Below are 23,713 nucleotides of genomic sequence, written 5' to 3'. Positions count from 1 at the left end.
TAGGTATAAATGATTTACAAAGTTTCTTACTTAGGAGTACTTTGGAAAGAAATTAAAAAAGTTAATTTTTTTTTACTTTTTAGCTTTTTTACATAAAAAGTCATAAAAAAGTTCACTTTTTTAACACAAAAAAGTCAAGAATAATGTTTCGTAGTTCGAAACTTTTCCCCCCTGAATCCCCTTAATGCCCAAAACGACGTCGTTTTGGGCATTTTTCTTTTCTTTTCTTTTTTCTTCATTTTCCAGTCTGAAACGCAGAGAGGATGAGAGAGAGGGAGAGAAAGAGAAGAGAGAAAGAGAAGAGAGGGGAAGAGGAGGAGAGAGGGAGAAAGAGAGAGGAGGAGAGGAGAGAAGGGCCCCTCCTGTGCCTCCGCCGCCGCCGATCGTCGCAGCAGCTCCGATCGTCGCAACAGCAGCAGCTCGTCGCAGCCCTGCCGCAGCCCTGCCGCAGCTCGTTGTAGCCCCACCTCCGACCACCGTTGCCTCTGGCCCCGCCTCCGCCTCCGCCTCTAGCCCGATTGGCCCCCTCCAATCCTTCTTCTTCTTCCTTCTTCTTCCTTCTTTCTTCTTCTTCTCTTTTTGGTTGATTCGGGGGATTCGGGGGCTCCAAATTCGAGCCCCGTAGCACGACTTATAAGTCAAAAAGTTACAAAAATAAAAAAATAAAAAAATTAACTTTTTACCAACTTCTCAAAATATCACTTGCTGTAAATGCCTCACTTGTATTTTATTAATTTTTTTATTCAAGATATTTCTCATTAGATAATAAAAGTCTGTAAAAATTGTAAGTAAAAATAACAGTGAGTTTAAACTCTTTAATGGCCATTTAAAAAAGCAATAATGATTCATACCATTAAAAAAAAATCACTAATAGTACTAATGCATTAGAAATGTCAAAAAAAAAAAAAAAGCATAGACAATAGACGGGATCTACTACCACATCATTAATAGTACTATTAGAATACTACTTTTAATGCTCTTAATCATTTTTCTTAAAAAAGTTCACCACTTTGACAGGATAACCAAAAGCCCCAATTGAATTAGTTAGCGGATGGAAACGGATGTCATAGTGTGGCCCTTCAAAATGACATGCATGAAACATTATTGTAGTTTTGTAACTGATTAGAGTGGATATATATATATATATATATATATATATATATATATATATATATATATATATATATATATATATATTTTTTTTTTTTTCAAAACAAATTAGATCATCTAATTCTTTTTGTTAATCTATATAATTGTAATATGAAATAGTGAGAAAGTTAGAGATTCAAGATTTAAATCAATAAAATGTATCATTCATTTTGTTGTAATCTAACTTACTTATTACAAATAAAAATTCAGAGTTTCAATAAACTTTGGAAATTTCATAGAAAACATTAGGAACATTCAATTGGACAAAATGGTTGTTTGTCCATTGGAATAAAGCCAATCTCATTTGGCAAAGTGTGCCCAAACAAGGCCCTTAAAATATTTTTTTCAAAAGATAATATGGTTAAATTACACCAACCTCCGTCAAGTTTATCAAAATTAGAATAAATTCATAATTTTAATATAATTATATCAGTTTTTCTAAAATTTTAAATTACAAGTATTTTACACTACTTCACGAGAACACTGTCAAATTTTTAAAAATAGACTATTTTATTTTATTTTAATATAACTCTATTTTCATCTTATACTAATTGTTTTTAACAAATATTTTTAACACACTCGTCCCATCTCCACAAGCCTACTATCACGGCCCAAAACATCCACCGGCATAAGTTCAACTACCACACCCCGATTATCCATTGCCGGCTCCACTATATCTATTTTCATTGCTAGCCCTTCTAAATTACCAAACAACTTAAAAGGTCTTCTATTTTCTTCATCACCCTTTCACTGCACTAGAGATGGCAATCGGAACCCGGCCCGACGGGGACCCGACCCCTCGGCCCCGAATTAAGTGGTGATTCCCCGAAAAATACCCCCGACGGGCCGGGGACGGTATTAAAAAATGTATCCCCGGTGATTTTCGGGCCGGGAATGGGGATACGTGTTTCAGTCCCGGACCCGGCCCGACACCGACCTCGATCCCTGTCCCGAATAATCCACGATGTAAAATTACTAATTTGCCCTTCCGTATATATATGCGCGTGTAGGGTTTTGTGTTGAAACACTGCTCAGTTCCCTCACACACAACACAAAACAAAACACACTTTTCTCTCTCTCTCTCTCTCTCTCTACGCCGTTGCCAAGAGCTAGGGTTTCGCCGCTGCTCGTACCGCCGATCGTCACCACCACTGCCACCGCCACCGCCGATCGTCCATCGCCGTACATAGCTCAGTTCTCGTCCGTAACCGTCGATCGTCCATCGCCGCTGCTCGTACCTCGCCGCCGATCATCCTCTCTCACTGCCGTTCTCTCTGTCACACAACGAACGACGTTCCTGCTCCTCCGTCACCACCAATTTGAAGCCACCACCACCACCACCGATCTGCAGCCACGACCATGACCAGGACAAATCGTGATGAAGCCCCCTCTCTCTCTCTATATATATATATACATATCTGTTGTTCATTGATGCACAAATATTTTTTTTCCAAGTTATTTATATTATATCTGTTGATGAACAATATATCTGTTGTGTGTGTGTGTGTAACACAGTGTGTTGAACAGATCTGTAATGTATACATACAGATTTTTTTTTTTGTTCTTGTGTTTGTAATATGTGTTGTTAAAAATTTTTTTGTTTGTTGATCTGTTGTTGAAAAAATCTCTCTCTCTCTCTCTGTTTGTTGATGAACATGTTGATAAATTGATCGGGGAATTTCGGGGTCGGGGAAACCCGATCCCTGTTAGGGGACGGGGACGGGGGTGGTCATGGGTTCCCCGTCGGGGATCGGGGCCGGGGACGGGGGTATTTCCACCATCGGGGACGGGGAGTGTGATCCCCGGCCCCGCCCCGCCCCGTTGCCATTCCTACACTGCACATTATATTTTCACCACTATTGCCAAACTCTACCCAAATCACTCCAAACTCGAACACAACCAAATCAACCCTTACCAAAACACCAAATCAATACCTAAATCACTCCTAACACCATTTTATAGCCTCTACTACTATCACATCTTTATTTTTCTTACCTTCAATGAATCGACATACATATTTGCAATACATTACGGCCATCACATGGTTATAATTAGTTTTTTTGGCTCTCAATGAAGATGTTGGGTAGAAGAGGCAATGAAAAAAAAAGAGCAATGGCGACTCTAACAATTTGGTGAGAGGGAAGTAGAGTGGCAAGTTAGGGTTATGTACAAAAGGATAAAAAAAAAATTAAACAAAGTTGAAAATGAATAAAAAGATAATTTTACATTGTTATAATTAACTTTGTTATTAGTGGGGAGATTGATATCCAGGTTGTGCAAAATATCGCATAATCCGTTAAAACTGAACGAATATGCATTGTTATATATGTTAATCATCGATTAAACTTTAAAATTTATAATCCACCTTTGAAACCGCTCTACTCCGCTATAGTTAATATATATATATATATATATATTTTAATCTCTAGTAAAATATCAAAATAAAAATGGGTGTGAGAGATATTTAAGATGTGAAATCTATTACAAATTAGTAGTTATATATATGAAAAATATTATACAAATTAGTATTATATATCATACAAATGCTTGATAATTGATTAAGATATTTTTCAATATGCCAATCCCACCAAAATCGTTCAAATCAAAATTTAACAATCCACTAAGCGACTAATCTGTCATTCAATTTATAATGTTATACTCAAACCGTTCGAATCACACCGTACATACCCCTAATTAATATAATTATGTCAAGATTACAGAATTAATAATAGTTTTTCTAAAACTCAAATAAAGGATATTGTAATTTCACGAAAAATAAAAAAAGAAATTATAATTAAGTGATATTTAAAAAATAATAATTATAGATTCATATAAATTTATAAGATTTAAATTATTGTAAAGTTTAACCTCAATAATTTAACAAAAATAAATATATATAATGAAAAAAGAAGAAAAATCCAAAAAAAAAAAAAACCAACAGGACCGGTGCCCCCGTCACCGGATCTTTGCCTTCTCCATTCTCTTTCCCTCATCCATACCCACATTTCTCTCTCTCTCTCTCTCTCTCTCTCTCTCTCTCTCTCATCATTCATCTCCCATCCCCTCGCTTTCTCGCTCTAAAACTATCTTTCCTCTGTCTCTCTCATTCCTGTATATCCTCTCCCAATTCCAAATTTTCTCTTCAATTCTTAAAACTATCAACAGTTAGACAGATAGAAGCAATTATTTTCACTTTTCTTTCTGAATTATTATACTACCTGTGTGTGTGTGTGTGTGTGTATTGCCAGCTCTATGTGATATACTCTCCTCTCTCTCTCTCTCTCTCTCTCATCATCATCATCATCTTCAGGAAAAAGAAAAAACAGAGATCTCAGAAGGTACCTCGATCCTCTGATCACTGCTTCATCAGAATTCATTTAGATCTCTTGTTTTTTGAAATGGGTTAGCTTATCTGTTTCCAATTTGACTGTAATTTGAGATGTGCTATGTTGATCTGAGCTTAGACGGTTTATTTTTAATTGGGTAGGCTTTAGTTGTGATTATTAGTTTGTTTATCATCTAATTTGAGGAATGATGTGTTATTAATTTTAATTGTTCGTGATTAATGCTTTTTGATTGATTGATTGATTGATCTCTGATTTTCTATATGTGTTGAATTGTTATGTGGAATGAAAGTGATTTGATTTTGATCTGTAATTGAATATGAGTGAGTGATCTTCACATTGACCTATGTTGTTTTTTTTAACGAATAAGTGGGACTCACACATGTATCATTATGGGTTTATGAAAGTCTTGAGGTTTTTGATGTTATGATGATGCTTGCGATCAGCAGTCTTGATTGTTTTTGTTCTATGATTTGTCGCTGTTGAATGTGGGTTGGAACGTTGATTCAGTTGGCAGTCTTCTTCAACCATGTCATTGAGGTGGATTACTGTTGAATTCACCCCATGTGAAAGGGGTGATCATCCAAGTCAAGTTTGGTTGGCAACAATGGGAAGGCAACCAACTAAAGTCCACCTTGGCGGCCACCAACCATCTTGAAGAGTCAAGGATGGAGGCTGCCCAAAGGCTCTCCCACCTACTCCCTCACTTATAAATGGAGGTTGAGAGGAGAGGCCAAAGGGTGAGTAAGTAAGTGAGAAAGAAAACCGTGAACCAAAGAGTGCGAGAGATGTGAGGCGGAGAGACCGTCTCCCTCGGTGTGAGCGAGGGAGACGGGTGAGTGGCTGAGTGAGGAGAGTGTGAGCTCCTCCTCTATTGTAATCTTTCTGTAATCTCCTCATTGGTATAGTGATAACCGGTTACTCTCCCGTGGACGTAGGCATCGGGCCGAACCACGTAAAATATTGTGTCTCCTTGTGTATGGGTGTGTTTTTTTGCTTGTTTTGATTTCTATAAGGTCTTGGGCGGGATCCCAGATCCCAACAAGTGGTATCAGAGCCTCGTCGGTGGCGTTTCGGAACAAAAACACCGTGTTGTCCGAAACTGCCCAGAAATCAAGTTGCTCGAAATCAGGTTTTGAGCATACCAGGAGCAAGGGCTCGAGAAGAGGAGTCCAATCATATAAAGCAGACACCCAGAGGAGCTACCACGCGCTCTCACGCGCCGCCTGAAGAAGGCGCGTGAGGCCCAGTCTCGGCACGCGCCTCCACGCGCCGTGAAGGCAGACGGCGCGTCGGACCAGTCGCAGGCACGCACCCCACGCGCTTATGAAGGAAGAAGACGAGTGGGGGAGGCGCGTGTATAGCACGCGCGTGCCACGTCAGCAGCCACGTCATCTGCCACGTCATCCGCAGGAAGAAGAATCCTGTGTTTCGCGGCGAAGGTACAGCCGCAGATCTGAGGCATACAAAATGTTTTGGCTAGATCGAAGCCATTTGGAGTCCGTTTTTGGTGATCCAATAGTGGTTTCCGACTATTTGGAGTATTCCGGACACATCCGTACGGTCAGATTTTGGAGATGGAGTTTCTGTAAAAAGAAGGCAGATTAAAGTGGCAGACGGCGTCAGGGGCAGTGGACGAAATATTCTGTTGGTACACGGAATATTCCCTGAACTTCTGAAAATTGCAATTTGGCCCAGAATTTTCAGAAAATTGCGGTGTGGCCCAGCTTTCGGGGATAGTTTTCAGTGAGGTCCCTGGAAATGCAGCGAAGGTTGGTTCTAGCTAAACGGACCGCTCCGGGCGCAACCGCGAGGACAGAATAGTGAAATTCTGAACGGTTTGGAAAGATTGTCAAAACATGGGTGTTTGTCATCTTCAATACTCGAAGGAAGGTTGCCGGATATTGTGGAACGCTGCGGATTCACTGAAGAGGTTAGAATGGGCAGATTCTGACCAGATTGGACAACCAGATACAGATTGAGATAGATCATTGAAGACCAGAGGAGATCAGGCTTGATCAAATGGCAGATCGAGGGAGATCAGGATTGGTCAGGGGCGATTAGAGGATTGCAGACATGATTATCTCAAAGGTCTAGGAAAGTTCTGTCAAAAAGACACTGTCTAAGGAGACTGGTTCTTAAGTGGGACCGGTTGTGACCCCACCAGTCTTTCCTGGGAACTTTCCTGGTTGTTGAGGTGATCGGAGGATCTGGTTCAATCAAAAGAGAAGACCATTCATCGACGGATAGATGATTTGGCAACCAGTACAGGCTCAGGGAAATACTGTGGCTGTTGGAGCTACTGTATACGAGAAGGTACTAATGGTATGTGGACATGTAGAACAATAGTTGCAGAGGAGCATACTAAGCGCAGAAGTACAATTGCAGACGTGCAACAGTGCAAGGGTACGCTAGAGTGTCGTACAGAGGCGCGAGAAGAGTGTGCAGCAGCGGGTTGTTGACAGTTCACAGGAACTTCCAGACAGAGAAATTGAGACAGGTAAAACGCAAGAGTGCGTGCCAAGGAGTGGCAAGTCTTATTTCTCTATGGTGGTTTCTTTAGTTCCATGGCAGCAGATGATAGAGTTGATGTAGATCTCTCAAGCAAGCTTGACGCAGGGAGACCAGAAGCCATGGGTGCGAGCACTATGCACGGAGTTGCATAGTGGTAACTTGTACAGACCGGTGGAAGTTGTCTTGACAGAAGGGCTAACTGTCAAACATCAGTACGGACAAGTGAGACAGAACCGAACATCAGGGATTGCAGCACAGACAACAAGCGTATGTGGAAACGCCAGGAGGTTGTTCAGAAGTGCAGAAGGGCAAAGGCTGGTTGTTCAGAAATAAGCTCCGAGCAAGGAAACTTGAGGATGTTGATGTGTCAAACTCTGAAGTTTTCTAGTTGCTCCAGTGTTCATCATGCAAGGAGTTGCATGATAGTCAAGGGCATCCAAGCAGGGGGTGCAGGACATCCAATCAGGGGGTGTCGGATATCTTGGTTGCGCAAGTTCAAGCATAGCAGGTATAGACATCCGAGACAGGAAGCATGGAAGAGATCTGTGGGAGATAGGAGCAGTGGCTCTCTCCAAATCAGAGAGTGGTGTGAGTTGAGTTGAGGATGTCGGATTCCCTCCTCCTCTTGTATCTCTGGTGTTTTATCTCTAGCTTCAGGGGATGCAGCGTCTCAGTGAAGAGATGCAGACTATGTTGAATTTGGGCGTGACAAGATTAGCAGCAGTGTATGCAGTGGATCACCTCACATGGGTTGAGGGGGTGATTTGTTGAATTCACCCCATGTGAAAGGGGTGATCATCCAAGTCAAGTTTGGTTGGCAATAATGGGAAGGCAACCAACCAAAGTCCACCTTGGCGGCCACCAACCATCTTGAAGAGTCAAGGATGGAGGCTGCCCAAAGGCTCTCCCACCTACTCCCTCACCTATAAATGGAGGTTGAGAGGAGAGGCCAAAGGGTGAGTAAGTAAGTGAGGAAGAAAACCGTGAACCAAAGAGTGCGAGAGATGTGAGGCGGAGAGACCGTCTCCCTCGGTGTGAGCGAGGGAGACGGGTGAGTGGCTGAGTGAGGAGAGTGTGAGCTCCTCCTCTATTGTAATCTTTCTGTAATCTCCTCATTGGTATAGTGATAACCGGTTACTCTCCCGTGGACGTAGGCATCGGGCCGAACCACGTAAAATATTGTGTCTCCTTGTGTATGGGTGTGTTTTTCTGCTTGTTTTGATTTCTATAAGGTCTTGGGCGGGATCCCAGATCCCAACAATTACTGCATAATCATAATCAAATTTTTCGGTATGTTTTGGAGGTATTGGAATGGTGAGAGGGCTGCATAGACTGCATTTTGTTTGGCATGATTGGCTTTAAATGCATCTGCCCCACTATGCTTGGCGTTTTATTCTACTCTTTTTGAAGAAAGACGAGGATACTAATGGTAAACAATGTGAGTAGTGTATCATACAGCAGGTAACAGGCGTGGTAGTGGAGCAAATGTTGATTAGATAACTTTTAGAGGTCAGTAATTATGGTACTTAAATTATTTGCAGCGGATATCCAAATGAATCATTGGTACGGATTTGCAGAATGTGAAATAATGTAGCTTTGGATTAATGATGAAATGAAACTGTAATGGCATTGGCATCATACTATTCCCAGAGATAACTTTATGGGTCTACTTCAAGATGTAATGAATAATAGAAAGATTTACAAGTTTTGGGTTGAGATGTCTGGGACTCTGCAATTTAAGGATTGTAATTGTAAGATGGAAGTCAGTGCTGCTGACTACTGTTTTTTTATATTAGATCTTTGAGGATTTCAAGCTATTTACGAAAGTGTTAGATATGTGAGTAATGATGCTATCTCATTACCGACAATCTGATGTATGACCAGAGGATGGATCATTGAGATGATAAAAGGAAGTGAAGGCAAAACTTGTATGGGAAGAACCAAAGACATCAAGGAAGTAAAAGAGGAAGATCCTTCAATAAATTCTTAAATTTACTGAGACTTTATTGCTTCTTCGAAGAAGAGAAATGCGAGCTTGAATAATACATGGCCATTTGATGTTAACTTCTTGGTCGAAAGATCTTCTTTGATGAGATGAGTGGTGCACACTTTGGGCCAATATGGTCCTGATTAGGTCTGTACCTGATTCACCACTTCCAAAACCCAGGACTGGTGGGACGGGCGTTAGGTTATGACGCTCTTTTCCTTTTTCCTCTATGTTTCTTCATTGACAAAAAAGGAAAAAAGAAAAGAAAAATTTGAAGTCTAGGAAAATTACAGGATCCCATATGACTGCCACTTATGATAGATGAGAAGTGAGGCAGCCCAAGTACAAGGTCTGGTGACATGCATGCACATGGATGAATTGTTCATTAGTGTCGGGTAATTAGCCCCGCATGCATGCTTCTATCATGAATGATGGGTTTACAAATTTGTCTAATGTTTCTGAGGTGAGGTTAGTGATTTTTTTGGAAATATTATCAAGAGGTTGTGTAATTAGTCAAATTTTGTTGCATATGGTTGAAGTTTTTCACTTAGTAGATTAGCATTTTTTACGTAGTGGAGAGGTTTAAAATGGTGAGATGATATGAATTTTAGCCTCATTTATTCAGTTGTTTTCAATTTGGATTGAAAATTGGAACTTACCATGAATATTTATTTATTTTTGTTATTGTCTGCTGCACAAGTTTATAATACTTCAGGCATTTGTACCTTAGTGGTTTAAGATTTGAAATTCCATGCTTAATCATTAGTAGCTTAGTGGTTTAAGATTTGAAATTCCATGCTTAATCAGTTGCACTTTGAAGTTTGAAAAGTTGGGGTGTTTTTAGTGAACTTTTCTGGTTTTAAGCTTATTTGATTTTTTTGGCTCAAAATTCTCAAGTTGAAAAGGCTAATAATTTTTCCCCCTAAGCTTGGTTTTATGTCTTTCTTTCAAATTTTCCACTTCTATACTTACCCAAAAAAACATTTCCACTTACAAATTTTTTTCTCAAAACTATCTGACGTAGAACATGTAGCTGAAGAATTTATGGAGCAACTGCATTGGAATAGTTGAATCCACGAATCCACAGAGATCAAAGATACAATGGTTGAAAAGCGGTTTTGCTTAAGGGAGCAAAGACATTAAACAACTTAAGCAACTTGAAATCTGAATTATATATATAGCAAATAAACGTATAAATTGTTAGTTATTAGATGTATTAAAGTAATTTAAATCATTAGATCATATTAAATATATTATATATATAAGTAACACAATATAAAATCTTATATATTTTTTTCTTACTCATAAATTGGCCCTATTTGGGAAGAGGGTTTAAGTCTAAAATAGTTTATAAAAACAAAATAAGCTAAAATAACTAATAAGACAAAATGTCACATTCAAACTATAATCATTTTATTTTTTTCTCTCATAACTATCAAATCAATTATAAAAAAAAGCTAACTATCTTTTCAAACACAACTTTTTTTAGTCAGGCTAAAATAGTCAAAAAATCAACTCAATTAACCAAGTTCCCAAATTGTGAAGACCACCATAGTGACATCTCTTTTATATTATATAAATTATTTGTTTAGATGCTATTAATGATTTTATAAAAAAAAAAATATATAAATAGAATCTAATTTTAACAAATTAATTAACTTAGCTGCATTGAAAAAGGCGGAAGGGGGGAACTAAAATTTATGTAAAATTCGGGTAATTTGGGTTTAACTCATGTCGGGCTTAATTATACAATCTCGGATTAAAATTCAAATTTGGACAGCTCTCAACATAACTTGCGTTGAGCTTAAACAACCTATCAATCCATCCAAACCCGCTTGAGTTGCACCCTAGCTTTGCCTTACATGACACAGCAACAATCCTTTACTAATCCATTTTGTTTATGCCCTAAGCCTTGAGGAATCCATTTTAGCATTTCCCATTTAGTTCACCTTTCTTTTGTTTCAGATTTCGAACAAAAATGACTGACTAACAAAAGCAATTCAGCTCGTTTGTGCAAAACAAAAACATAAAGCGAAAACTGAACACCAAACCATTTATCTGTCCAATAGCAGTTAATTAAACAACACAAATTTTATTGTCAATGGAAAGTTGGCAAAACCCATGACACGTGAGTTCAATATACCCATTTTCCATCAAACAAAATTTACAAAGAAACAAACAAAAAAAGTTCATTCTGAATCAACAAAATCAACATATCTCATTCTTTTACAGGAATGCATCAATTGACAATCACAAGCAGTTGTGGCTTATACTTTAAACTATTTCCTAATTGTAGGTTTGAGCTCAAGAAATCAAGGAGAAAAATTCCTCAAATTGGGTCTCATTCACCGTAACGCCAAGTTTTGACTATGGACTGCATCAATCAAATCAATTCCTATATCTTTTGCCAAGCCTACTGTAGAGATCTCAATGTACTCATTCACACGTGTTCAAGAACTTCTCAACAGAAGTCCTCATCCTCCCCAAAAAACAAGACCTAATTTCATCAGTCCCTGGACGGATCATTGAGTCACTCAAACTAGTCAAATACAGACTCAAGACACTTCTCTGTCCCCTCCGGACTCGCTGCGATTGAATTAGTTGGAGGGAAAGAAAGTGCCATTGCCCAAGTCATAAGAACAATCCCAAATAAGTTTTACAACCTCACTTTCTCCATTGGAGATGCCAAGAATGGTTGCACACAGATCGATGATGATTGAAGCTTTCGCTACAAAAGAAACCCTAAAAGCTCCCTATGCATCTTATGGAAAGAGTGGGTTCAAGAATGCAAGTTTCAAGTTCCAAGCAATTTCAGCTAGGACAAGGCTCACATTTTATTGTTCATTTTATCACACTGAGGTTCATGACTATGGTCAAATATGTGGCCCAGTCTTGGACAATGTTAGGGTTGTGAGGGTATCTTAGTCATTTTGAGTGTATTTGTTTGCTAATGTTCTGGCACTCAAATGGGTTATGAGTAATTTTGGTAGCTGAGTAATGGTCTAGATATAGGGGATTGTATGTAATGAATGGCCTTGTAGGTTAAAAAGGGTCACGTGCGAGCCGTATTATAGTATTTTTATTTATTTTTTTCTTTTGCAAAGTTGGTGATTTTGAGCTTGTTCTCTAATATGTAAGGATATGTTTGAACTTTCTCTTTATCAAATGACCGTAATAATAATTACTATCTAAAGATATGATTAGAAAATACTATGTGATCTTTGCATCATTAAGAGGTATTTGAATCTATGCTTGCAAGACTCTTGAATTTTTCTATGGTGGTAGTTTTGGGGCACCATATCCTAATCATAATAATGAGAAAATTCATTCAATGGATAGGTAATGAGTAAAATCGGTTGCAAAAAACGAGTAGAAGATATGTATATATATATATATATATGTTAGAATTAAAATAGCAATACTTAGTATGATTTTAAATAACTAATTTTATACGGTGATTTAAACCCATCAAGATTAAGCTATTTAATTCAATTTTCAAATTCATTACTAAACTATTGTATCTAAATTTGAATTATTATCCTTATTCATTTAAGGTCAAATGGGTCGGTTCCCTGTCCGTCTCTCTCCTTCACTCTCTCTCTTCTCTTCTAATTTAAATCCAAATCACACCAAAAAATATAAATCCAAATTCAAACCACCAAAAAAAAAAAAAAATAGAAAATAGAAAATAGAAAATCCGATCTTGCAACTAAGACATGACCGCAAGTTTGCAATCTCAAATATGGAGTCAGTCATAAAATGAAAATGAAAAGCACCCAAACCCAAAACAGAGCAAAGAAATGAACTCAAATAAAGACCCAGATCAAATAAATTTTCTTCTAATTTCGTTTTAGTAATTGTTTCTCTACCATAATCAATGCATGTGATCTAGTTGCTTATGAGTCACATGGGGCAGTGCAACAAATCCAAAGAGAAGTGGAAGAATGCCAAGCAGTGGAAATGTCTGTTGCTAAATTGAAATAGAGGAAGACAGAGAGGGGAATTCACTGGTTTGCTTGGTTTACGGTATCGCACAGAATACACAAATGTGAGATTGACCTGTGTTTGCAATTGTAGTTGCGAAGATACGAACATGTTCACATACTTATCGGTGTATTCTGTGTTTGGAAATTTTTGTGTTCATAGACTTTTCCTTATAGTATATAGCAGGTGCAATTTTTTTTTCTTTGTTGGGCACGTGCGTCTAGACGAGTTTTGGGATAGAGAAGGGTACAAGAATATGGAACAACGGATCCCAAACTCAAATCTATTGATTTGGAATCTACACCTATTATAATATTTTATTCTTTTAGTTTTGGACATACAATTATCAAATGGCAACTAGGGTCAACCCAAGAAATAGACGAGCAAACAGAAATTATTATTCCGGTCAGAAAGATTATGTGATTGTGTGCTTATGTACTAGTGTATTGTCATTTCTTTATTATTTTCTTATTTTTAGGTCCATGTAACTTTTAAATCCCCTACTATTAGTTAGGCACACCGCCAATATAAAATTTCTAAAAACAAGATAATTACTCACGAACAAAGTTGTTGTTTACGGCCTAAATTTTTATTGAAATTGTGGCCAAAAAATCTATCCTTAAGTGGGGTGTTTGGGAAGCTACTATTTTAGTAGGCTAAAATTTATGTATTTGGGAAGATGATTGGATTTTTTTGTAATTTGATGTGATGTTTGTGAGAGAAAAAGTGAAATGATTATGGGTTTGATATGACATTTTATCTTGTTAACTATTTTAGCCTATTTTTTCTTTTTGTGGATTTTGGGCAAAAAATAGCCCAAAACTCACTTGCTAAACACGGCCTAAGTCTAAAAAAAATTGTCCCAATCCTATAATTAATTTTATGAATTTGAGATTTCAAAAATGCTTGAGACACGTAATCACCCTTAAAAATCACTCCTAAATCCTAATGATGTGTCTAACAAGTGTCAAATTTTGATTTGTCAAACATTCATTATGTAACTTATAATCTTAATGCCACATCATTAGAGATTATTTAGGAGTGATAAATTAAGAATTATTGTCAAATTTAGAGTTCTAAACCAAAAAAGCACCTCCATAATGGAGGTGTCTTATATTGTCCTAGAAGTCCATCTTAAATATAGTTTAATTATTATGATTCAAACAAGAAGAAAAGAAGCATTTAATACAAAACTATATATATTATGCATGCAATACAAGGCAAATCTTAAAACACACAAATCAAGAAACAGTTATTACAGTTGTATAATTATTATTTTTAAGTCCAAATTATTTAAAATCAACACATTGCCATAATCCACTTATCATTCTTAGCTACTAGTGTAGAGCAACACAACAATCAAATAAAAATACCTAGACTGGAGAGGATGTCGTGGGAAGAGAAGATGGATGTTGCTGCTACTGCATCCTTTGCACCCAACCTCTTGTAGAGTTGAACTTGTTTTGTACCCAATCAAATGAATTTGCAATTGTCTGTGAGTTTAAATTGTCTTGCACCCAATCTCTTGCAGAGTTGAACTTGTTTTGCACCCAATCAAATGAAATTGCAATTGTCTGTGAGTTGAAATTGTCTCGCACCCAACCTCTTGCAAAGTTGAACTTGTTTCGCACCCAATCAAATGAATTTTCAATTGTCTGTGAGTTTAAATTGTCTTGCACCCAACCTCTTGCAGAGTTGAACTTGTTTAGCACCCAATCAAATGAATCTACGATTGTTTGTGAGTTTAAATTGTCACTAATTGCAATTTTAATTCTCTTGCCAAAATAAAACAAGGCGGCAACTGCAAGAATTAAGGGCAATGACACATGTAAAACAAATTGTCCAAGCAAATTTGGCAGAAGAATTGAGAACAGAGAGGCACAAGAAAACGTTCCGGAGATGAAAAGAACATAGCTTAGGATTTGAGAGCAAGTTTCACCATCGAATGTCCTTGCAATCATGAGTCCCAGAATCGACCAGTAGATGAATGTGGCAAATAAGAAAGCCCACACGCTTGCATGGTGTGTTTCCATTGGGCTTAGTGTCTTGCCAATGTACGTCAAACCAACGACGGTCAATAGCAACGGAATGAGGTTTTGGAAGACAACATGGGATGGAGGACTGTCAAAATAAATTCATGCATCCAAAGCAAAAATTAATAAATAAATAACACTGTTTTCCAAAGTTTTTAACAAAAAATGAGAAGTAGACCCATATATTGTTGACAAAGTTGCCACTCCGGCAGCGAAAGAGAAATATAGTCTCAAACTTTTCTCTCTGTCTCTGTCTTTGTCTTTATAAGGTGGAAAGAGGAGTTGATGCCACTAACCTACGTGCACACATTGCGCAGGTTGGGCGATAGCTTCCTAGAGTTTTGCATAGTAACGTTGAACAAGTAGGGCATGTTTGTTTGGCCTCTTAGGGGAGATTAGATTAATAATTCCGTGAGTCTCACTAAACCCATGTTTGGTTGTGTTATATGTTAAGGGATTATGAGTCCTATGGCAGAACCAGGATTTTGGCTTAGAAAGGACACCAAAAATTATAATTTAACTTAATTTTTAGTTGATGGTTGGACTCAAAATTAGTTCGATGCAAAAGTTATATTTAAATATAAGTCATGTTAACTGATCATTATTGTTATTAATTATTTTACGTATGATAATCATCACAGTTTAAAAAATAATATTTAAATTTGAGTTTTTTTTTTTAATTTTTTAATTTAAACTATAATACTTAAATTTATTTTTAATCTAAACTATCCACCTATTTTCATTAAGTAAAATTGACCAAGGGATTAAAATAATGCAGATTATGTGAAAATACAAGTATAAACACAATGAATTACTCATGAAAAAAAAAAAACTAAGGCCAAGTTTGGCATGAGGCAAAAAAGACAAAAAGTTAAAAAGTCACTATCCTATTTAAATCACATCATCTTATTTAAGTCACATCACCTCTCTAACACATCACTTCAAACCCAACCCAAACCCAACCCATATTTCATAAAAAGTCAAAAAGTGCACTTATTTAGTCTTTCCAAACTAGGCCTAAATATTATTTAAATTAAATTTTAAGAGAGCCAAACTTATGGGGTTTATTGTGTTTTTATGCTTGATTTATTTATTGGCTTATAAATATTAGCCAAAAAACTCATAAATAATGATAAACACTTTTTCCTTTTGATTTTTATTCAAATTTCATTTTGATTCCTTATGTTTTAACTTTTATTCAACCAGGGCCTTTGGCCTAGTGGCTGTGTTTGTAGTGTAAGGTATTGGGTTCAACTCCTATTTAGAAGAATTTAATACCCATTGTAGTGATATTTAATTCTCACCCGTTATGGAGTTGTATGTAGCTAGCGTTGGGAGGACCATATGAAAATAGGAGTTCAAATTTAAAGTAAATTTTAGTAAATCAATAATATATGCTACTTATGCACACAATTAAAAAGTGCAATTTACCTTTTAAAATTCAATCCTTATCTTTCATCACTTTGTAGAGTTGCCCAAAGTCAAGTGTTGAAGCCTAAGCCTCACATTTGTACTCCTTTCCTCACCAAACCCTCCAAATTGAATAAAGATTGAGAGTTTTAGAAAGAGAGCTCTAACTGGGTAGGACCCACCTGTGATGTGATGTGTGTGACTGTGGGGTTATGATTCATCCCTCTAAAACTAGAGCTCTAATTGAGCTCTAGTGAGGTGAAAAAAAAAAAAAAAAAAAAAAAAAAAAAAAAAAACCACAACTTCACATCAGAGTGGGACTCACCTTCTATTAGAGCTATTAGAGCTCCTATATTAGAGCTCTAAAGCATTTTTGTGTGACTGTGTGTGTGTTTGTTCATTTTTTTTTTCCCCTTGCTACATGTGTAGAGCTCTCTATCATTGTTGCTCCAAATTATGGCACATACTATTATTACTACTTTTATTTTATTTTTTTTAAACTTAATTTTCTTTTTCCCAATGCAAGTAACCTAGTAAAAAATAGTGGATTTGAAATTGATCCACATGTATTCAAGAACTTCTCAACAGAAATCCTCCTCCTCCCTAAAAAACAAGACCTAATTTCACCAGTCCTTGGATGGATCACTGAGTCACTTAAACCAGTCAAATACATAGACTCAAAACACTTCTCTATCCCTTCTGGGCTCGTCGCGATTGAACTAGTTAAAGGGAGAGAGAGTGCCACTGCCCAAGTCATAAGAACAATCCATAACAAGTTCTACAACCTTACTTTCTCCATTGGAGATGCCAAGAATAGTTGCCATGGATCGATGATGGTCGAGGCTTTTGTCGCTAAAGAAACCCTAAAAGCTCCCTATGTATCTCATGGAAAGGGTGGGGTCAAGAATGCAAGTTTCAAGTTCCAAGCAATTTTAGCTAGAACAAGGCTCACATTCTATAGTTCATTTTATCACACTAAGGTTCATGCCTATGGTCAAATATGTGGCCCTGTCTTGGACAATGTCAGGATTCTGAGGGTATCTTAGTCATGTTGAGTGGATTTGTTAGCTAAAATACTAACACTCAAATGGGTTATGAGTAATTTTTATTAGAAAGCTGAGTAATGATCTAGATATGGGGAATTGTATGTAATGACCTTGTGGGTTAAAAAGGGGTCATGTGTGAGTCATATTAGAGGGGCTTTTTTTTTTTTTTTTTTAATTTAAAGTTAGTGATTTTGAGGCTGTCCTCTAATATGTAAGGATATGTTTGAATTTTCTACCTGTTATATGTACTTCATAATAAATATATGATTAAAAAATACTATGTTATCTTTGCATCATTAAGAGGTATTTATGCTTGCAAGACTATTGAACTTTTATATGGTTGTAGTTTTGGCGCACCATATCCTAATCATATCTCATCCATTAGTACTGAATAATTGGAAAATTTGTTCAATTGATAGGTAATGAGTAAAATCAGTTGCAAAAAAGAGTAGAGGATATATATATTAAATTTGAGTACTATCCTTATTCATTTAAGGTTAAATGGGTGCTCTGTTTTAGTTCCATGTCCCCTTCTCCCTTCTCCTCTCTCTCTTCTCTTCTAATTTAAATGCAAATAACACCAAAAAATATAAACCCAAATTCAAACCTTAAAAAAAAAAAAATGTAATAATTAACTTTATGAATTTGTGATTAAGAGTTCTATACCAAAAGGCACCTTTATATTGGAGGTGTCACATACTGCCATATAAATCCATCTTTAATAAAGTTTAATTATTATGATTTGTATAAGAAGAAAAGAAGCATTTAATACAAAAATACATATATTATTATGCAATAGGTGTAAGCTATTCTTTAAAACATACAAATCTACAAACACGTATTACAGTTGTTGAATTATTAATCTTTGATATTTGATATGGTCTCATTTAGAACCATGTTTAGTACACCTACAACCCATAAGTTATTTAAAAAAAAGAAAAAAAGAAAGCTAAAATTGTATAAATAAAAGTGAAATGAAGAAAACAGAGAGGTAAAAAGAAGATTATCTCTAAGAGTATGCACTTTATTTATTTATTTTTCTCTTCTCATAATAACTTACTATCTTACTAATTTAGGGTTGGTTTGGGATGTCCTAAAAAAGTGCACTTTTTGACTTATTGGTGGGTTTGGGTTGGGTTTGGGTTGGGTTTGATGTGATGTGTTAGAGAGGTGATGTGATTTAAATAAGATGATGTGACTTAAATAAGATAGTGACTTTTTGACTTTTTGACTTATTTAGTATATGCCAAACTAGCCCTTAATTAAATAACTAATCTAATAGCATTATTAATCCTTACTAACCTCTGGATTTGTGACTGCAATGAAAATGATGAAGACATGAGTACGGGTAGCAAGTCTCTCTGCTTGTTTGGCCGGGGAAGAATGCAGCTAGAACTGCGGGGCAAGGCTTACAGCAAGCAGGGTTTTATAAGCAAGGCTTAAATCTCCTTCCAAATTGTAACCCTCTTATTATTAGTTGTCTGGTCCAAGACAAAAAGGTATTAGATGATGATCTCACTGTCTTTTGGGTCTAGATGATGATGTGACAAATTGGCCCAGCGCGAAGTGATGGTAATTAGGATTCGGGAAAAGAGGAAGACCCCACTGGGGTCACCCCGCCACCCAGTGAATTTTTATTGGTCTATATATATATATATATATTTTTTTGGTGTCCTGCTCTGGCTGCCTCCCACGTGTATGTGGGGATGTTTGGGGTCTGTCCCAGCTGAGGGTCTGAAGTATGGCCTATTAGGATTCTCTCTTTATTCTATCTCTTTGTCTCTTTATTTGTTAAGTTATTGGACTCATTTTTGGACTCAATTTTAGTAATTCGAATCGTTCACATTTTAAAATTTGTTAATTATATTATACCTGTAAAAACTTAAGTTAATCAGATATCAGAAAGTATATGTTTGAAAAACTATTTATTAAATTTTAAAAAAAAATGATTTTTAGTTCGATGATTTGAACACGTAGTTTCTGATATTCGATCAACTTAATTTTTTACAGTTGTGATATGCTCAATAAATTTTAAAATATAAACGATTTAAATTATCAAAATGAGATCGAAAAGTAGGTTCAATGATCCAACAAATAAAAAAAAAAAAAGTAAGGGGAGAAAGTAAAGAGAAGATACGGTGGTTGTAGTAATTTGTACCCCGATGAAATCGATTGGTGTTGTCCGGTGGACCCATATGAGATGTTTGACTTTGGCTTCTTTGTGCGGGAAATGTTGTTAACTGAACTATCAATATTTTAGTTAATATAATTTTTTATATTTATTTTTCTTAAAATATTAATCTTTTATTTTATTTTTTATTATCCTAGGATATGATGGTTGTAGTAAGGCCTAGTTTGGGAAGACTAAATAAGTGCACTTTTTGACTTTTTTTGTATTATGTGTAGAAAAAGTAAAGAGGAGATGTTGATTGATGTGACCCAAAAAAGATAAAAAGATGAAATAAGTGCACTTTTTTGGCAATAGCCAAACTTGGCCTAATTCGTACCCCAATGAAGTCGATTGGTGTTGTTCGGTTGACCCAAATGAGATGTTTGACTTTGGCCTTCTTTGTGCGGGAAATGTTATTACCTGACCGAACTATCAATATTTAGTTAATATAATTTTTTATATTTTTTTTATCTTAAAATATTAGTTTTTTATTTTATTTTTTATTAGCTTAAAATACTAGTTCTTTTTTTTTAAAAAAAAAACTTTTTATTTTGTCATTCTTTTAAATTTATTAATAACATAAAAAATACAATTATGATAATTAATATTTTTTAAAAAATATACTATCAAAAGATAATTTTGAAATTTTAATATTTTTAAAATATAATGATCGTACTATTAGAAAAAATTAAATTTTCTAAAAAAGACCATTATTTTAAGATAAAAAATAATAATAAAAATATACTTGACAAATTATATATATTAACGATTTAAATTATTAAAATAATCCGAAACAAGACCTCTCGTGAATCACCAACACCCTCTAATCCCCAGTTGGACTGAGAGGAGCCAAACTGCAACGCAAGTTTTTTTGTTTTTTTGTGAACATGTAAACGAGGAATTGGGACCACAGAAAAACAAAAAAGAAAAAAAAGAAAAAAAATTCTTAATATTTATGAAGAGACTTTTCTTACACTGCTCACGGCAAGTTGTTCGAGCAATAAAACTCAACAATCTCATACACTTCCATCATCTCCCCTCCCCCCTTATTTACCTTTTGTAATACTGAAAGTGGTATATTATTAACTTTTATACGGGATGTAACCCTGATCACATGACTATTAATATTTAGTTAATATAAACTTTTATATTTTTTCTGTCTTAAAAGATTAATTCTTTATTTTATTTTTTATTATCCTAAAATATAAATTCCTTTTTAACAAAAATAAAAAATATAAATTTTTTATTTTGTCCTTCTTTTAAATTTATTAATAACATAAAAAGTATAATTATGACAATTGATATTTTTCAAAAAATGTATTATCAAATGATAATTTTGAAAAATTAATATTTTTAAAATATAATAATTGTACTATTAAAAAAATTAAATTCTTTAAAAGAAACTATTATTTTAAGACAAATAATAATAATAATAATAATAATAATAATAATAATAATATACTTGACGAACTTCATATATTAACAATTTAAATTATTAAAATAAGTCCGAAACACTTCCTACCATAAACCAACAACACCCTTTAATCTCCAATTGGACTGGAGGAGCCAAACTCCAACGCAGGTTTTTTTTTTTTTTTTTTTTTTTTTTTTTTTTTTTGGTGAACATGTAAATGAGGAATTGGGACCCAAAAAAAAAAAAGGAAAAAATTTCTTAATATTCATGATGAGACTTTTCATACACTTGTTCGAGCAATAAAACTCCACAATCTTATACACTTCCATCATCTCCTCTCCCCCTTATATACCTTTTGTAATACTAAGGGTGCTGTTATGGTGTGCAATCCCTTAAGGTTGCACACCATATGCAACCAACACAAAAGGTGTAAGTGGAAGGTGTAAACATAAAACAGGACAGCAAACAGAAAGGCGTAAGTGTAAGGTGTAAGTTGCACACTTAAGAAAAGTCCTAATACTAAAAGTGGTATACTATTAACTTTTTATACGGAATGTAACCCCTGATCACCTGACTATTAATATTTAGTTAATATAATTTTTTATATATTTTTTGTCTTAAAATATTAATTTCTTTTAAATTTTTTTTTATTTTGCCATTCTTTTAAATTTATTAATAACATAAAAAGTATAATTATGAATATTTTTCAAAAAAATGTACTATCAAATGATAATTTTGAAAAATTAATTAATTTTAAAATATAATAATTGTACTATTAAAAAAATAAATTTTCCAAAAGTGACCTTTCTTTTAAGACAAATAATAATAATAATAATAATAACAATAATATACTTAATGACCTTTATATATTAACGATTTAAATTATTAAAATAAGTCCGATACAACATCTACCACAAACAACAACAACCTCTAATCTCCAATTGGACTGAGAGGAGCCAAACTCCAAGGCAGGTTTTTTTTTTTTTTCGTGAACATGTAAATGAAGAATTGGGACTGTTGGCTTTTTGGCTTTCGAAGGTTATTATTGTAATTGCGAACGTGTCAGCAAGGATCAATCAGTCCTTACAGAGAATTAATTGCCAACCAATTATCAGACGATTGTGTTTTAGTTCTTTCAGCCTCAATGAAGAGGACTTTTACTGGTGGCTTGATTTAGGAGAATTAAGCAAAAATAACAATTAAATGAAGAACAGTTGAAGTATTTCATTAACATGAAAAACTTACAATGATTCAAACTCAGCCTCGTAGAGGTTTACAACAACAATCTACTTGAAACTACTCCTATGAACGAAATGTAGTGCAGGAATTTAAAGTACAGGAAATGTAAGACTAGAAATGTAAAACTGGAAAGGAAAATAAGTATAATAAGACTGATTTTTTGGATCTAAGTCTGGGGGTTTTTTCTGGGGCCTTCTCTGCTATTTATACTTCTCAAGGATGACCATCGAACTGCGTTTCCAACCGTCGAACTATTCTTCCATGATCGCTGATCATGTTGCCTTGTAATTAGCCCACTATGCCATCACTTGCAGTTAGACTTCTTTCCTAAATTTGAATTTAAATGTGAGTAACCATTGAAGCCACATCACCTTGCCTCTCTTTGTTGATCCATTACTACTCAGATCTCGTAATAACCAATACTAACTGCCACGTGTACAATCAGGATCAAAGACTTGACTAGCCTTCCTGTATTATCCTTATTCTGCCACGCGTCGAATTGTAATTGGCTTGTACAAAACATGCAGCCAATAGGGACAAAAAAAAAAAATTTCTTAATATTCATGAAGAGACTTTTCTTACACTGCCCACGGCAAGTTGTTCGAGCAATAAAACTCCACAATCTCATACACTTCCATCATCTAATCTCCCCCTATATAAGGGTGTAATCTTGGCCCGTGGCCCGCGGGCGGCCCGAAGCCCACCCACGGCCTGAGGTGGGTCCGGCCTGTTAAGGCCCATTTAGGCCGGGGTCCAAGTCCAGCCCCAAGGCCTTGGGCCAGAGCTTGGGCCATCGTTTTTGAAGCCCGGCCCGTGGCCCGGCCCATATATATGGGGCCCATATATACCTTTTGTAATAGTAAAAGTGGTATACTATTAATTTTTGTACGGGATGTAACCCTGATCAGCTGACTATTAATATTTAGTTAATATATTTTTTTATATTTTTTCCGTCTTAAAATATTAATCTTTTATTTTATTTTTTTATTATTCTAAAATATTAGTTTCTTTTTAAAAAAATTTAAAAAATATGAATTTACTATTTTACCCTTTTTTAAAATTTATTAATAATATAAAAAATATAATTATGACAATTGATATTTCTCAAAAATGTACTATCAAAAGGTAATTTTAAAAAATTAATATTATTAAAATATAATAATTATACTATTAAAAAAAGTTAAATTCTCAAAAGAGACTATTATTTTGAGACGAGAAATAATATAAGTCCGAAACAAACGGACAACACCCTCTAATCTGCAATTGGAACAGTTTTTTTTTTTTGAACAAGTAAATGAGTAAGTGGAACCAAAAAGAAAGAAAAAAAAAATCTTAATTTTCATAAAGAGACTTTTCTTACACGGCACGACAAGTTATTCGAGCAATAAAACTCCCCAATCTCATACAATCTCATACACTTCTA

The 23,713-nt window shown here is 35.3% G+C and overlaps 1 long non-coding RNA gene and 1 pseudogene across 1 annotated transcript; both read left to right on the top strand.

The window, feature by feature from the left end:
* Window positions 1–3,995: 3,995 nt before the first annotated feature.
* LOC114261728 (uncharacterized) lies at window positions 3,996–9,678 on the top strand. The gene is made up of 2 exons (XR_014341887.1): window positions 3,996–4,487; window positions 8,311–9,678. It is a non-coding gene; the product is annotated as an uncharacterized LOC114261728 (long non-coding RNA).
* A 2,007-nt stretch (window positions 9,679–11,685) lies between these two features.
* Window positions 11,686–17,796, top strand: LOC145800264 (protein TEEBE pseudogene; annotated as a pseudogene).
* Window positions 17,797–23,713: the final 5,917 nt, after the last annotated feature.

Source organism: Camellia sinensis, chromosome 10 (genome assembly GCF_055761805.1).
Source record: "Camellia sinensis isolate YWXY chromosome 10, ASM5576180v1, whole genome shotgun sequence".
In the NCBI taxonomy this organism is placed as follows: Eukaryota; Viridiplantae; Streptophyta; class Magnoliopsida; order Ericales; family Theaceae; genus Camellia; species Camellia sinensis.
This window is presented reverse-complemented; position numbering and strand designations above follow the sequence as displayed.